This window comes from Myotis daubentonii, chromosome 12 (genome assembly GCF_963259705.1).
Source record: "Myotis daubentonii chromosome 12, mMyoDau2.1, whole genome shotgun sequence".
Lineage (NCBI taxonomy): Eukaryota > Metazoa > Chordata > Mammalia > Chiroptera > Vespertilionidae > Myotis > Myotis daubentonii.
In genome coordinates, this window is record NC_081851.1 from 75,042,935 (window position 1) to 75,059,580 (window position 16,646).

Here is a 16,646-nt window from a genome sequence, read left to right on the forward strand (position 1 = left end):
TCCCTGTGCACCCACGGAGTGTCAGCTGCCCACAGGAGAGCCTGCCTTTTGTGTGTCCCTTTCAGAGTATATGTCCCACAAGGCAAGTTGAGCTCAAGTGGAATTACTTGGAAATTGATAGAAATGCTGGACTAAAAATGAAAACACAAATAAGCTAGCAATAGTAAATTCATAGCTTAACAGAAAGGAAATTTCCAAAGTGAAACAAAGGGAGGGGGAATCTCAAGATTGGTAAGTGGAGTTAAAACTGAACAGTGTTACAGGGGAATGGGAAACAGTGATGGGCGTTAGCAGCTGGGATGAGCAGCGGATGCCCACACAGACAGGGAAACTCGGCCAGTAGGACCCTGTGGGCGGGCAGCTGGGAATAAGTGGCCTGAATTGATTCTGCAGCCACCAGCCTTGTCATTTGTAAGAAAATCGCTGCCCACCTAATCCAAAAAAAGCTCTAATAAAGCTCCCTACCTACCTAGGCCAGTGGTTGGAAACAGTCATTCCTGCAAGTAATCGGAACAAAGGAAAGGGTCCAAATTTAAGCCACCTCAGTAGTTCAGGACCCCAAAGAAATACATTAACATAAACATTAGTCCAGTATTCTTAAATTCATGCAATCTCAGCAGAAGCAAACAAGACACTGAACTCCAAGCAAGTCACATGTGTTTCCCATTGAAAATATTCTCACTGACAGCAAGATCATGGCCAAAATTATAAACCATGTGAGAAAATGAGTGACCAGGAGGAAGAGGCAAGAGGAGTGACAAATAATCCTGGAGACAATGAAGTGATTTTTTTTTTTGTGAATGTTTCTTTTCTTTTTTTTTTAATATATTTTACGGGTTTTTTACAGAGAGGAAGGAAGAGAGATAGAGAGTTAGAAACATCGATGGGAGAGAAACATCGATCAGCCGCCTCCTGCACATCTCCCACTGGGGATGTGCCCGCAGCCCAGGTACATGCCCTTGACCGGAATTGAACCTGGGACCCTTCAGTCCGCAGGCCGACGCTCTATCCACTGAGCCAAACCGGTTTCGGCCAATGAAGTGATTTTTAAAAGACCGTAAAACAATGATTTCTTATTGTTTGCAGAAAAAGAGGAGTAAACAAATCACAATGTAAGAAAAGGTCAATATGAGAAAAGAAAAATAACTTCTAGTAACATAAGTCAATAAGTAACTCGTGACACCCCAACCCCGGAAACTACACTTTCTTTTCTAGTACACAGAAACTCCTTCCAAAAATTAACCATGTATTAGGACACAGATGAAAATGTGCTCTTGGACCAACATGCAAGTATAACTCAAATAAACAAAATAAATTTTTTTAAAAAAATTCAAAGCTGGAAACTTCCAGGTTCCAGTTTAACATGTACAGCCCTTGGAAGTCTCCACTCCCACCCTCACAACAAGAAAAAAGCTGAACAGACTGAAAACCAACAACCTTTCAGAGGTGCGTCCTAGAGCCGAGGTCACAAGGCCTAAGACCTGGAGAAACAGGAAGACTGAGAGAGTCGCAGGTTACCAGGTGCAGAAGCCACGCGTGGAGCCTGGTGGAAACACGTGAAGGGTGATTAACTAACTGCTGGAGACCAAGTGAGGACATAGAGCTTGAGAGATAAAAATTCCTGGGCCCAGCCAGCAGGCGTGGCTCAGTGGTTGAGCATTGACCTATGAACCAGGAGGTCACTGTTCGATTTCTAGTCGGGTCACATGCCCGGGCTGTGAGCTTGATCCCCAGGATGGGGTGTGCAAGCGGCAGCCGATCAATGCTTCTCTCTCATCATTGATATTTCTATCTTTCTCTCCCTCTCCCTTCTTCTCTGAAATCAATAAAAATATATTAAAAAAAAAAAACTCCTGGGCCCAGCCTTAGGCAGCCCCCCTCACTTGCAGGAGCTTACCTTCAGGGGCCACATCAGCTTATCAGCATAAAGATGAAAGCAAAACCTCCTCCATCAGTCCTACTTGACCTTTAACTTTTTTTTTTTTCTTGAAAGTCCTTCTCACAGTCTAGGTTGAATGCCCGTCCCTGAGTTCTTTAACACCCTTCTCATACAATAAGGCAATTCCATATGTATTCTCATGTCTGTATCCCACCTGGGCAGTAGGACCACAAGCGCACCCTTCCTGGTATCCCTACCACCTATCAGAGTGACTGGCATATAGTAAGTGCTAAATAAATTCTTAATTACATGAAAATATAAAATTTGTTCAGACTTCAATGATGTTTGGTAGAAAAATAAAGGCCAAAGAAAACCTGACCACCAGGAGGAAATTAGTATCAAATTTCTATACATGCCACTTTAGAAATAAACAAACTTGAAATATCCGGCTGTGTTTTTGCTGCTACATGAAATAACGATTTTTTGTTGAGCTTCTCACAGTCTTTCCACATCTGTCATTTCTTTTGATTCTCTCAACGTTCCTCTTGGGCAGGCATTTATCATCCATGGTGGACAAATGAAAACATTGAAACAAGAGAAGTCTACTGACCTGCCCCAACCCATACAACAAATAAAGCAGAGCTGTTTCTACACCCAGGACTCAGAACACACTCTTCCCACAGGATGGCAATTTCAGACTCCTGTGTCGGGACTTGGCCTGGACCGTCACTACACAGACTCATCCCATTGGGGACAAGTCCCAGTGTAGGCCACGTAAGTAGTTTTGGGATCTATGAAAAATTGTGGGGGAAACTGGATAATTTATGTCCACAGGGTAAGCATCCTGGGTACACATCAGACTGAAAAGCTTTAGTGCTCCAGCCAGAAGGTGGCTGCCCATTTGTTCAGCTTTTGGGTTGGGGGAGGGGGGTGTGAGGAGGGGAGGGAAACGTTAGTGTGAAACCAGCACACTGTGTTTTCAATCCCAGGGCTGCCATTTACTTACCATATGACCTTGGGAAATGCCCTTCCCTCTCTGGGCCTCAGTGTTGCCATCTGTCAAATGAGCACATTGGGTTAGATTATCTCTAAGGCCCCTTCTGCTCTGAGATTCTTTAAAGATCTTGCAATGCCTAAATATGTGTTTGAAAAAAAACAACAGGTAATGTTCCAATTATTTCTTAGACCTATATTAAGTAGATTCATGGAAGCCTGTATGTAGAGAAATGTGGACCTCAGAAAACCAATTGTGTTTATGTATAACAACCTAAAAATCATCGTATTTTCTAAAACCTTCCATTTCCTCTGAACAGATGGGAAGCAGTTTGACGGGGCTTATTGGCTGAAGCAGCTGCCATCTGAGCAGTCACGCCATGCGAGTGACACTAATGAGACAGGTGAAATATTCAAGAGCCCAAGACTCTCCCCAAGAAATCACTGCCGCTCTGCCGGGGTCGCACTGGGCATGCCTGTGAGTTGGTCTGCGGCTCTAAAAATAGACTGGGTAATATTTCTTATCACGATGATGACTATTATTTACAGCTTGCCCCACCCTCCCAGGCAAAGGCCCAAGAGGAAAAACAAAAAGATGCTTAGTATAATTAAAACAAAGACCATGCAGAGGTCTTGGCATAGGAGGAAAGGAAGCGTTTCGGCATCGGAAGACGAGATCTGTTTGTTGGCTTTGATTAGTAATCGCTAATGTGGGTTTTATTTTGAGCTCACACAATTAGAAAAGCTCATTATGGGAGTTTTGTTTTATCCGCCACAAAGGAGAAAAGGACTCTGGAGTCGTTCTCTTATGAAGAAGGTCCTGGCTGGCTCTGGCAGGTCTGAGGATATTTTGCTTTCCCAGAAATAACTGGAAAGGGCAGTTTTTCCAATCTCTATTCATTGAGGGATTTGGTTTAACTCAGAGCAACTCAGTGGCTGTTTACTGTGTCTACGTGAGATTGCCAAGCCCTGGGAACACAGGAGCCCAGCAGTGATGGGCGGAATGAAAACACTGAGCGAAATTGTAGGAATTACTGGGCCTGAGAAGACCGAGGCTCAGAGTTCAGAGATGACTTTGTTCCAAGGTGGTGCTTCTCCTTCTGGGAGGATAACTTGGAGTTTATCCATTTGACAGTGAGGAGTGGGGCATTCTGGGGAGAGGAACCAGCAGGTACAAAAAGGCAGAGGAGTGATTTACTATTTTGAATTCCAAAATGAAAAGAAATGAAGGAAAAACCACGAAAGAAAGATTATAAATGACCTATGGATTCTGCAGAGGATGTGAGACTTTGCACCGAGGTGGTGGGGAGCCATTGAAAGGTCTGAATAAAAGGGTTGTCATGATGATCATATATGTATAGAAACATTACTGGGGCTTCAAGGATGGACAGCGGACTGGATGAGATGAATATGAAGGCAGGGGGACCAATCAGAAATAACAGAAATGACTTAGGCGAGAGCTGACAGGATTGATCTGCATAGTGGCTCAAGGGAGAATAGCAAAAAGCAGAAAAATGTGAGTTCTAAATATTTTAAAGTTACTGCATCCTTATTTTAAGTCATTTCTCAAGTGATTAAAGAGTTAAAAAGCAACACAATAGGTTGAAAACCATTAAAAGGGCCATTTATGTGATGGTCACATGTATTAGTTGTGTGCATTTAAGTCTATTCATACATTACTAACAGGACTTGTGAAAAAAGCTCTCTGGAGTTATCCATTCTGTGTGGTGGCAATTTTAACAGGGTCTTAGCACCCAGTTGGGTTTTTAGCTCCCTAAATTGGACAAAAATCACTGCTAGTAAGAGAGAGAACACTGACTTATACCTAAATCAACCTGCCTGCTTGGTCACTGATAAATTTCCCAGAGAAAAAAGGAAGAAAGGGAAGAAGGTTAGGTTGTCCAAGGAATTCAGCGCTTGGTTCTTAATTCAAGGAGCCATAGCACCTGTGTTTTATTTTTGTGGTTGTGACTGACATGCAGTTGATGACTTGGATAAGTTATATCAAGCCTTCATTTTCCTGGCTATAAAATGGGTACAGTCATAAGTGACCCCTACTTACCTGCTTGTGATGCTACCTAGATGACTGGGCGATGCCTATAAAATGCTCTCAGCCTTTGCTGCGAGGCCCTTGTATATGTGTCATTACTTTGCTGATGGTGATTTTGGAGACGGTGTAAGCTTTGTGGGTGGTGAGGTAGACTCCCCTAGAGGGGCTGACTCATTTTGTCAAGATGCCAAAAATTGATGCAATCAAACATTCCTGGATTTACCTGGCCGGACAGAGACTGAGATTAACTGACTTCTGAAAAGGTATCAGAGGGTTTCAACTCAGAAGGGGTTAGAAGCCATACATAGAAATCTTGCAAATTAGAGAAGGAAAGAGAAGAGAGAATAAGAGTAGACATAATTTATTGTAAATAATTAAAATCACTTTTTAAATTTGTTAGCTAAGTTACATCAGGCCTGTGTTCAGCATTCATTTATTATGTGCATGTTCATGACCTCATTCATGTTTCTACCTGGCACACAGTAGGCACTCAATAAATGTCAGTTGCATGAATAGCCCTTTATTTTAAGTCATATATATATATATATATATATATATATATATATATATATATATATATCAATAAAGAGGGAAGTTGAGAAACCTACCCAAAGTCATACTGCTGTAGGTGAGGGAGAGGGCTCCGGTTCAAATCTTGACCTCTCTGCAAAGCTGCTGCATGGTCCCTGTGATGGCCCTGCCTCCGCTGTCCACTTTCCTCCCTTCTACCACTCTGCTTCAGCACCAGTGTCGCCTTTCCGTCCCTGGTATGTAATTTTTCTCATTGCTGCCCATTGGCTGTATTTTTTTCAGATCCTTCAAATTCATTGCCCCCTTTTCTCTTTGGGAGCAATGGGAGGATAGTTTTATTCATAATCTTTACTCATCTTGGAAGTCATTAATCTGGAGTATCCAGATGTGTCACACACAAGGGATGTACTCCACACAGAATGTTCCATACATTTGAAGGCACGAGTCTTCTCAGATCAATGAAAGGAACCAAATCAAGTCCTTGACATTCCAATGAGGGAAGTACATTTTGGCACTTTATTATTATAAATTTATAAGTTGTTGGGGAAATCCCTCAAGATATGCAAGTCTGGATTGCATGGTGCATTCATTCAAATATTGAGCATCCATTTTTTATATATCAGGTGCTCTTAGAGGTTCTGAGAAGACACAAAGCCCAGTAAAACAGATTATGGCTGCAAAGAGCTCCTAGTCTAGTCTGGAGGCACACGCAGTCCATGTTCATTATTTGTGAATTCTATATTTGTGAACTTGCCTACTCGCTAACATTTACTTGTAACTTCAAAATCAGTACTCTGGTGACTCTGTGTCATTTGCCATGTGCACCGTACAGCAAAAAACTTGAGTCACCAACATGCATATTTCTAGCTGAGGTCAATTTAGGCAGAGTTCTGCCTTGTTTCAGCTCTCATGCTGTGAATAACTACCCTTTCCCTGATCTACTTAGTGCCATGTTTTTCACATTTCTGTGCTTTATATTGCTGAGTTCGCTGTTTAAAATGGACCCAAGCATAGTAATGAATTGCTATGTAGTGTTCCTAAGTGTGAGAAGGCTGTGATGTGCCTTACTGGAGAACATGTCCGTGTTAGACAAGCTTTGTTCCAAAGTTATATGAGCTAGAGTACCGTTGGCTGTGAATTCAATGTCAGTGAAACAACAATGTATATTAAGTAAGGTGTCTTTAAACAGAAACACATATTAACCAAGGTTGTGTACTGATCAGTTGATGAAAATGTTGGGAGTAGAGGCTCACAGGAACCTAACCCTCTATTTCCCTTAGGAGCAATGGTTCACTATTTTCTAGTTCAGTGTTTCTGATAACTTCATAAAACATAGCTACTGGGAATAACAAAAATGGACTGTGTAAAATCTGATGTGATAAACATGGTCTGGTGAGTGGGAAGGTAAATGTGTGACGGCAATACTTTGGAAACATACACGAAAGAACATTTGACATGGCCTTAAGAGTAGAAGAGGGCTTTAAAGAAGGGTTGCTTTTGAGCTGGGATTTTAATAAATGAGTAGAAATATAATGAGTGGGCCAGGATGCAAGGTCATTTAAGGCCCAGGGGACCATGTGCAAAGGAAGGGTGGTCTCAAAGAGCTTGGCAATCTCAGTCACTAAAGAAGCCATTCAAATCATGGGCTCCAACTCAGCCACAGCAACGGTTGTCAGCCATTACCAAGTTTCCCTACATAGATGGGGCTGTGATCTCTGCAACGAGGAAGTGTGCAGCATGTCAGCTGTAAAAATTGGCTCAATATTCATAATCAGATCTGTTATGCTCCCTCTGAGGCCTGACCATGTTTCCTTAGAAACCCCTAGTTACATAAAGCAACTGTGGCCTGTAATTGGCAAGAAAACCCGCCACCTTTGGGAGTCAATACAGTTATGCCAGAGGGAAAGCACTATATGATTCCTGGGGAAACAAGTGAAGTAGGAGGACAAAATGGAAACTCCTTCATATAGAGCAGCAAGCAGAGAACATTGTAGGGCTCTCTGACACTGAATCAGTCCGCCTCCACTCCCGGTCCTCAACTGGGAATCAGCCCACTAAGTAGCAAGTAGCACTTACTGCATGACCAGCATCACTCAAGGTGCTAGGAGGACACACACACACACACACACACACACACACACACACACCCCTATTCTTTTTTTCACAGCTACAAAGCCCTCCCATCAACCTTCGAAGGCAGGTTTTACTACTCCCATATTTTGGAAGAGAAATTCAAAACTCCAGAGGCTTAAGTAACTTCTGTTCACACAGCTAGTGAGTGGCAGAATGAGGATGCATGCTCAGCTTTGATTCCACATCCAGTGGGGCTTTTATCTGTGTCTCAGATAAGGTCCTTTTCTTATCCGAGACATAGAGAAAAGAAGAGTTACCATAGTGCCACCACGAAGGTGAGGCATCGTTAGCACTGAGGGGAGGGGCCTTTGATGGCTGGAGGTGGGGAGGAAGTCATCCTAGGTGCCTATGTAGGAGCAAAGGTACATAATCAGGAATGACCTTTCAAAGAACAAGGGGGCTTTTGCTGAGAAAGGGCCTCGTTCCACCTGCCCCAGGATGGACCTCAGTGGATGGAGAGGAGCCCTGGGTGGGATCAGCCCTTGTTGCTCTATCTCCAGAGTGGACGCCCATCTTCCGTGATCCTATCATTCTAATAGTCAAGAACTATGATCGGGGACTGGTTTGTGGCAAGAATTATTCTCAGCCTGGGGATGCTTTTCAAACGTGAGGGAGCAGAGCCTGGTCCATAGAGGGCAGCTCACAACCCGTGGGCGATGGTGGTAGTGCTCTTCTGATGATTCTCACTGCTGCCTCCTCTCTCTCTCCGTCTCTGGCCCCCAAGTGCTCTTAGCCTATCATCATTCTCTTTATTGGAGGCTCCAGTCAAGGCTGGCCCGTCCCTGGAAGCTCCCAGGGTTAAGTGCAGCCTTCTCGGTTCTTCACTCTCAGCCTCACTTTGTCCAGTCCCTCTAGTGCTGTGGCCACACTGAACCCCTTTGTGTCTCTACCTAGAGTGTCCTTGACCCCATTCCTACCTAGGGAAGTCTAGCTCATCCCCCAGGGTTCAACATAAAAGGGTCTGCTCCTGATTTCCTCCAATCACAATGAATGCCTTCTCGTGTTGGATCCGTACGACCAATACCTCTATTCTCATCTGTTTCCTATTCTGCCTTGTCACAAACTGAGCTGGCAAGCTGTCCGTGTACTCTCCCAGGCTGGGTGCAGGCTCCATCGTTTAACACAGTACCTGGCACTTTGCCAAAGCTCAAGAAATCTCTAAAAAAACACACACACACACAGATAAGTGATGAGGGTGTCCTTGAAACTAGAATAGTTCCGTTTAAATTTAATTTAACTACGACATTAAAGTTCATTTTAGCAAATGTACATTGTGAATAAAAACCATCTGAAACTTTATCTCAAGCTACCTGGCTCCCTCAATGATAACTTCATTTCACTGTAATCTTTATTATGCAAACCTCTAAACTTGTTATTAGTATCACTGATGATGCTGGAAGACTATTTCATTTGATCATTGTGTCTTAGGAAACACTTAACTGTTAAATTCCACACCGATAATTCGAAACCCTGTTATTCCACAGGGGGCTAGGCAATACCATGAGGGTACTCCTCAGTGCCTGAAACAGAAGCTGTCTTTATGTGCGTGGAAGTGATATTTCCTGCATCAAATAGTCTCCTCTCACCAACCTAAGCTGTATTCTGAGGACAGGCGGGTGGAAAGTAAGGAGTCCTCTTGTTTTCTGAAATGATAATGCTTTATGGGGTGAATGGCGTCTGTGGCTGATTCATCCTTGCCCTTCCCAGAGCCTGGCCAGGTTCAAGGTGGACGGAATAAATTTGATATGTTGGTGTGTAGGTGTGGGGGTGGAATGAGAAGAATTTTCTAATAGAATCACCCCAAATTAATGTGGGTCGTCCTTGTAGGGAATGACAGCAGGGGCTGGGCCAGGAATGCAGGCCTGGGCAGACACACATGAAGAATGGGAAAGTGTTCATTCGGATCCTAAGGCCCCCTACCAATGGGGGAACTGTTTCATTCTGACCAGACTGTGCCCTCCTGGCTCCTGTCTGAATTCTTGCCAAAACCCAGCACAGGAAGCCATGCCAGGCGGCTCATGGGAGCTTTTCAGACCCACCTATGGATTGTCAGAGGCGCAGAAAGAGGGGGGACCCGACCAAGCTCTCCGGAAGCTTCCTGCACTCAGCTCTGCCTGCCTTATGCTCCCAGCTCCCAGCCCACACACTCCTGCAAGGGCACAGCTCCAGGCACACGCCTTGACCCCTTGTAGGAATCTAATAAATGTCTCAGGATGCTTGGGCTGATGGCCTGGAAAAGGAAGCAGGAGAAGCCTGAGCCTGCAGGACCGGCCCCCGCCTACCCCCCCCCCCCGCCCCCCCAAACTGGGGCTCTGACTCACAACCTGTTTGGCACTGGGCAGCCCTCTCTGGTTTCCTGAATCTCTCTTTAATGCAAAAAGCCTTCATGGCAGATGTTTCAGAACAATGATCATGACAATGACACGGCAATCCCTGCTTTCCCCTTGCATCATAGAGGTTTTTTTTAGTGTTTTTGTAGACTGACTCTTCTGGGCAATTATATTCGAACTAAGCATCTGCGAAGACTTTTCTGGTGGCCTCCTCAATTAGATCATTGCGCCCTCCTGCCCGCCTCTGCCCCCCAGGACTGGGAACCTGTTACCAGTGTGAGCAGGGAGCTGGGTTTCGAATCCAAGGTGATCTGAGGGTGGGGATAGGGGTTGCGATGGTCTGACCGGGCGCAGGGCCACTATTTGAGGATGGGGTGAATCTAGGAGTTGATTGCTGGGCCTTTCCTGTGCTTTTTGTGGTTGTTTGTTTGTTTGTTTCTCTTTTTGGAGGGGAGAGTGGGTATGGAGGAGTTCCAGGGCTGGAAACAGCAGATCCCGGCTTCCCCGGGGAGGGCGAAGCCCGGCGGCCGAGCGACGGGCAGGGGCGACCGCGTGCGCACTGGGTCCGCACCGGCTCCCGGGCAAGGGGACCAGGCCGGAGCCGCGGGGGTGGGGATCCAGGGGCGGGGCGGGCCGGGCGGGGCCGGCGGGGGGCGGGGCGGCGGGCGGGGCGGGGCTCCGGAACCGTCTCGGCTGCGGTGGCCGCTGGAGAGGCGTTCGCGGCGGCAGCGGCGGCGGCGGTGGACGCGGCCGAGCGGGGCGGCGGCGGCTCCGGTGAGCGCGGCGCGGGCGCGGCGGGGACGCGGCCGGGGGTCTGCAGGGAACGGGCTGTGGAGGCGCCGCGGAGCCCTGCATCCTCCCCAGCCGTGGGAAGGGAGGGCGGGCGCGTGGAGGACCCCGTCCTAACGCCCTTCTCCTGCCATCGCCGCCTGGACGGCCTTCTGGGCAGCCCACTGCCCCTTCTCCCCAGGACAGCCTCGGGGTATGTTCCCGACCTCCGCCCTCGCCCCTCAACCTTCCACCCCCCTCTTCTCCCTGCCCCCTCCCCCCCTTCAGGTATCATCAGCTCCCAAACCATCTTTCTAGGGGACCCCCGCCCTCTGCTTCCCCTTCCCACCGGGAGAGGACGCTCCCCATGAGTCCCGAAGGCCCCAGGGATGGGGTGAGCGCTCCCCGCGCCTGCACACCTGGACCCTTCCCCTGCCACCTGTCCCAGAGATTCTTAGCCGGGCGCAAGCTGTTGTGCTGGGACCCAGGCCTCCTTGCCACCCCTCCCTCCCCCCAGTCTGGAAGAAGGGACTGACTTTGAGCTTTGGGAACAATTCGACCCACTTCCTGAAAGGCTGGTCCCTGGCCAGCAGGACGGTGTGGTGGAGACACCTGTCTTGCCTGCCAGCTGAAGGACCCAGAAGCCTCTGTCAGATGGGCCAGGTGGTCCCTGGGTCCTCCTCCCAGCCCCCCTGGTGTACTGGCCGGGATCCCCAGAGACCAGGCCCAAGAGCATGGTCATTTAAGATCTCCAAAGCTATTTGCCGACCCCACCCAGACCCCCAGGTCTTCCCCAGCCACCGGTCTCCCCTCCCACACCCTGGGTTTCCCACCTGCTCCCGGGGACCCAGGGCTGGTGTTCAGGGCCTTGGTCTCCCCACCGCTCGGTGGCTCTCCTTCCTTTCCCTGTTTGAAACTTTCCCCTCTCACCAGCCACCATCACCCTGCACCGCCTTGAGTCCCCAGGGCGCAGAGTTGGGCTGGGACCATGCAGGGCTGGGACCTGTGCTGGGCCAGCACCAGCAGGGTTGGTGCCAGCCAGGGCAGGCTGGGCATCTGGGCCTGAGGGCCAGGGCTTTCGGGTGGGTCCCTGGCTCACCCTGAGCTCCGAATGGGGTCCCAGGGCTTGCTTGGCCATGAAGCCAGGAGGCAGAGCAGGGGCTGTTTTTCTTGCATGCTTCCGACTGTCTTGTGTTGCCATGGCGACAGTTTTGCCTCCCTTCCTCCTCCTGACTCTTCTGGGAGCTGGTTTTTATTGGTCTGTTGTCCTGTCTTTTATGGCTTTAATTTCTCCTTTCTACTTGCTCTGGGATAAACAGTCATAAACATGGGCACTGGGCCAGGCTGGGGGCTAGCAGAGCTTCACCTCATCCTGGCCCTGCCCTCCTGCCAGGGAAAATAGGGCCAAGAGGTGGGGACAGACCTGTCCACACCCCCTCCTGCTCCCAGCTCTGCGCTGGGGCGGGGGGGGGGGGGAGCACCCACAGGCATGGCACACAGTCCCAGGCACACTGTGGGCAGCATCCTGCCTCGGTCCTAATAATAGATGTGGAGTGCGGTGGGGGAGCCGGCAGGCGTTATTTCCTTTCATCTTGATGGCAGCCCTGTGGGGTCGGGGCTGTCCCCACGTTGCCGAGTGAGCTGTCTCCCTGGCGTCACCTGAGGTTTGCACACAGTGCTCAGTTTTTGTGAAGTGAATGGGACAGTGATGGAGCTGGCATCCCCCTGACTTTCCTCCGAGGCTCATGGGAGGTGGTCCCCAGTTTTCCGGCCCCTCTGCGTGCTGCTGGACTCCCACGGAGGCGGAGGAGAGCTGCTGGGAGCTGCCTGATAGGTCCCTTGACCCCAAGTGTAGGGACCCGAGTTGAGAGGAGAGCGAAGCCACTTGCAACTTCCTGTTTTCACTCAGCACTGAGAAGCATTCAGTTTGCTTTTACTCTCAGGGCCTGGATGCAACTGGATGAGTCAGGGACACTGAGAGCCCATCTGTCCCTCCCAAGCCAGCCCCTGTTCAGAGCGCACCCGGCCCCAGGGTCACGGCTGGCAGCTGTCAGTGACACTCGCCAGAGAAGCTCCTCTTCTCTTCCTTTTTATACTTCCCTTCATTCCACACTCTTCTCCCCACTCCCTCCCCTTCTCCCCTCACATGGCCCAGGCTCTGGGCTTGTTAATAAGCTGGAAAAGCACTGTGGTCACATGAACAGATCGGAGAAGCAACAGCCTCAAGGTCAAACGTTGACCCTGAGGAAATGCCGTCACTCATCTGGGCCTCAGTTGGCAGCATCTGTCCTCGTGGCCACATTGGCTTGTGCTGGTAGGATGGGATGGAGTCTTTTCTAGAGAGAGTGCTTTGGAAGGTTGAAAGCCTGAAGCACCTATAACATCCTCTCTGGTGAAGAGACCTTGACCCACCGCTCAGAGATCGAGAACTGGTTTAGGAATAATTAGCTGCAAAATCTCTTGGTTAGGGGCATTCTTTAGTCATCTTGTCCAGCCTTGATGTTGAATCTATTTGTTTATGTACCTTTCATTAATTGGGCATCTACTCTGTACCAAATGCAGTTTGGGGAATTGGGGATTAAAAAAGTGAGTACAATTACTGTTCCAAGCATGCTGTCTGTTGATGAAGACAGTCATGGAAAGAGATCCTTGTAATACAGTCGGAGAGGTGGTGTCATAGAGAAAAGGTAGGGTCCCAGAGTTGGTGACTTGACTGGGTCACCCATTAAGGTTGACGCAGGCATCCTGTGCCGTGTGGCTGAAATCCAGCAGTCCTGCCCCTGCCCACTTGGCAAGCCCTGGTCTGGCCCTCACAGTGATGGGGTGATTGCTGCAGAGCTCCCCGTTCAGCTCCTGTGAGCAGGGCCAGGAGAGAGGCATGTGGCAGGGAGCCAGCCCTGCCTTCCTCGCTGAGTTTTGACTCATCCACTCGTAGTAGCCGCTGGTTCCTGTTTCATCTTGGTCAAGCTCCTTCCTCAGGGGCTACATGGTGATTGCAAAGAGCAGATTTTGAAGTTAGGTCTGAGTTCAGACTTTATTGCTGTGATGTCCTAGCTGTGAGACTCTGAAACAAACAAACACACACCCCTCTGAGCCTCCATTCTTGCATCTGTAGAATGGCACTAACGATACTTGCCTTCTAAGAAACAAATTATCTTACGTATTTATAGGGTCTGGCCTGGTGCCCACCTCACATTAGACTTGCTGTTATTTAGTTATATTGATTAGAAAAGAGTTCGCAGTTACTGGGCCTCTGGGTCCTCTTAGAAGCGTGGTGGGAAGCTCTTCGGACTAATTCTGGCCTTCAGAGATCCATTCATTATCTGGGAAGGTTAAAAATCGCTCAGGTTCCTCACGCTGCTGGTTAATCTCTGCCTTATCTCCCACCAGATAAGCGCTGTTCCATGGCACCAGGACACTGTGTGAATCACCAAGGCCTTTGTTTTCTCAAAGAGGAACACATTCGAAATGGCAACAAATGCCCTGGTTTTCAAAGACGTGTTCCTGCCTTGAGAATGCTTTAATTTGGTGTCGTTCCTTCCATGTGTTTTTTGCTTTTGTTGCCTTTGCTTTGGTGTCACATCCAAAAAATGCACCACCAAGACCCGTGGCAAAGAGCTTACTGCCGAGGTTCTGTTCTAGGGATTTTATGGTTTCGGGCCTGATGTTCAGGTTTTTAGTGCATTTCGAGTTGATTTTGGAGTCTGATGTGAGACTGTGGTCCAGTATTGTTCTTTTGCACGTGGCTGTCCAGTTTGCTCGACACCATGTATCGAAGAGACTGCCCTTACCCCACGGCATATTCTCGGTTCCTCCATCAGAAGATGCTTGAAGGTGAACGTTGCATCGTTTTCATTCTGAGCATGTTCAGCTTCCTTTTGTTTTTTCGAAGTTACCCTATGTGTGTATTGACGTTGTGTTTTGAATCCTCCATACAACTTCGGGGCATTACTGTTCCCACCCCCTATTTACAGTTGAGGGAACAGGGAGAGGTGAGGTCGGCCGCGCAGAGCCCAGCGGTTAGCGAGTGGCAGGGCCAGAATTTAAAACTGGGTCCCGCCGGCTCTTTGTGCCACTGCACACAGTCTTGTCATTTTCTTGGCTGGCGTGTCTGTGACCTAAAATAATTGCGCTTGAGGAATGTGCGCAGATTTCAGCGGGGGTGGAACTGGTCAGTGTTGTAACTCAGACTCATAGTAAATATTTAGAGACTTTATTAGGGTTCTGCTCTCGGCTCAGCACTGACGAGGCTTCTTTTCAAAAAGTGATGAATAGGAGCTTGACACATCTGAGCTGGGAGGAAGCATTTGATAAAGCTGGAAGTAGCTTTCTTTGCACAAGAATGGATTGCTGCTCTTGTCGAGGAAATAAATGGAACTGTTTTCATAATGGAACGTGCGGAGGGAAAGCATGACAGGTACATCCCAGGGACTTAGGGGCGGAAGCAGTGAGGCCAGAAAGTGTGGGTGGGTGGGTGGCTGCTCACAGGCAAGGGCGGTGTGGATTCGGCAGCCTAACTCCCATCTAGGAACGTGGAGGTGTTGGAAAGCAATTATAGAATCTCTCACTAACCTTTCCCGGGGCACGTAGGAGTCTGTTTGCCCGGTTTAGGCGCCCCATTGGACCAGCGAGTCCCAGTGCTGGAAACGGGAGTGTCGTTTGCCAGCAGTGAGCTTACTGGGTCCGCCTTGGCCCTGCCGACAGACGCGCTTCTCTTCGCAATTATGTCAGGCCTGCGTCTGGTGTCTGCTTGTTTAATGACTTCCCTTTCTAATAAAACTTCTATAGGGCCTGGATAATTAGGTATTTAAAATGAAACTGGGGAATGCAGTGTCCCCAAAGAGTATGATTGCACTTTTAGGATGGATGAAGCATCAAAATGAGATCATTCATTCATTCATTCATTAACCCTGTGCTGCAGGAGGTAGGACACTGTGGTCAGTGTGGCCTTGTCCCTGCCCGCAGGTGGCTCTCATTCCACGGGGAGGCAGAGGGGCAGAAGCAGGGATCCAGGGGGAGTGCAGTGTCCCAAGGGAGCCGGGGAACTCGGGAGATGTCTTTGTCTCTACTCAGAGCCACACCGCCCATTTTCTTCCCCGAGTGTCACCTGTGGAGCACCTGAATTCCACCTGACATGTTGCAGGGGAGCAGGGGGGTGATGCAGGGGGCAGAGAAGCATGTGGCCTGGACTGGACCCAGGTTCCTCTGCTCCTTGCTGCCTGGGTGGGAGCAGGGCAGGTCTCTACTTCCGTCCCACTGTTGGTGAAATGGGGAGGTTGGATTTCATAACTGCAAGGGCCCTTGCACAGCGGCCTGTGAGTCTAACCAGCCCTTGGGCTCCTTGCCCCGGGTGACAGGTGAAGGAGCAGGCCCTGGCAGCCTCAGCCAGCAGGACTGCGGAGACAGAGCCGGGGATGGGGACAGCTCTGTGTTTCCAAAGCCTCCTCTCTAAGCGCAGAGAAACCTGCTGTCCCTCCCAGAAAGGGAACCGTGTTCCTATTGAGCATCTGATAAAAGGCTGGAAGTCAAGGCCAATAACAAAAAGGAGAGACCAAAAAAAAAAAGGGGGAGGGGGTATGCAAGAGCTCAGTGGAGGGGGTGGGGATTGGGGGGGGTGAGAGTCACCAGCCTCCTCCCAGGCCCCAGGCCCCCCACCGATGTGGACACGGAGGGCTCGGCCTCACAGATGCCTTCGTTACCGCAGTCTGCTTGTGTTTTCAGTGAATGTCCTTTAGTAAAATCATTTGGTTTGACGATTTCCAGATTTTGGAATAAGGTAAAATGTACCATCATTTTAGGGTCATGTGGGACAATGATAAATGCACAACTGCCCCAACACACCGTCAACACTCACGTTCCCACTGGCAACCAAACGCATGCCCTTCCTGTTAGCAGCGATGACATGCGGGCGGCAGCACCCTGAGCCACCTAGCGCACCCGCAGCAGGAATGCCAAGCCTTCG

The 16,646-nt window shown here is 48.9% G+C and overlaps 1 protein-coding gene across 2 annotated transcripts in view; it reads left to right on the forward strand.

Moving 5' to 3' along the window:
* The first annotated feature begins 10,739 nt into the window (after window positions 1–10,739).
* The window catches only part of CYRIA (CYFIP related Rac1 interactor A), an 85,011-nt gene continuing 79,104 nt past the window's right edge, over window positions 10,740–16,646 (forward strand). The window contains exon 1 of one of the 2 annotated variants that reach the window (XM_059660507.1): window positions 10,740–10,898. The gene's annotated coding sequence lies outside the window, so the exon portion shown is untranslated. The remainder of the gene's footprint in view (window positions 10,899–16,646) is intronic. The other variant, XM_059660506.1, reaches the window with a different exon arrangement.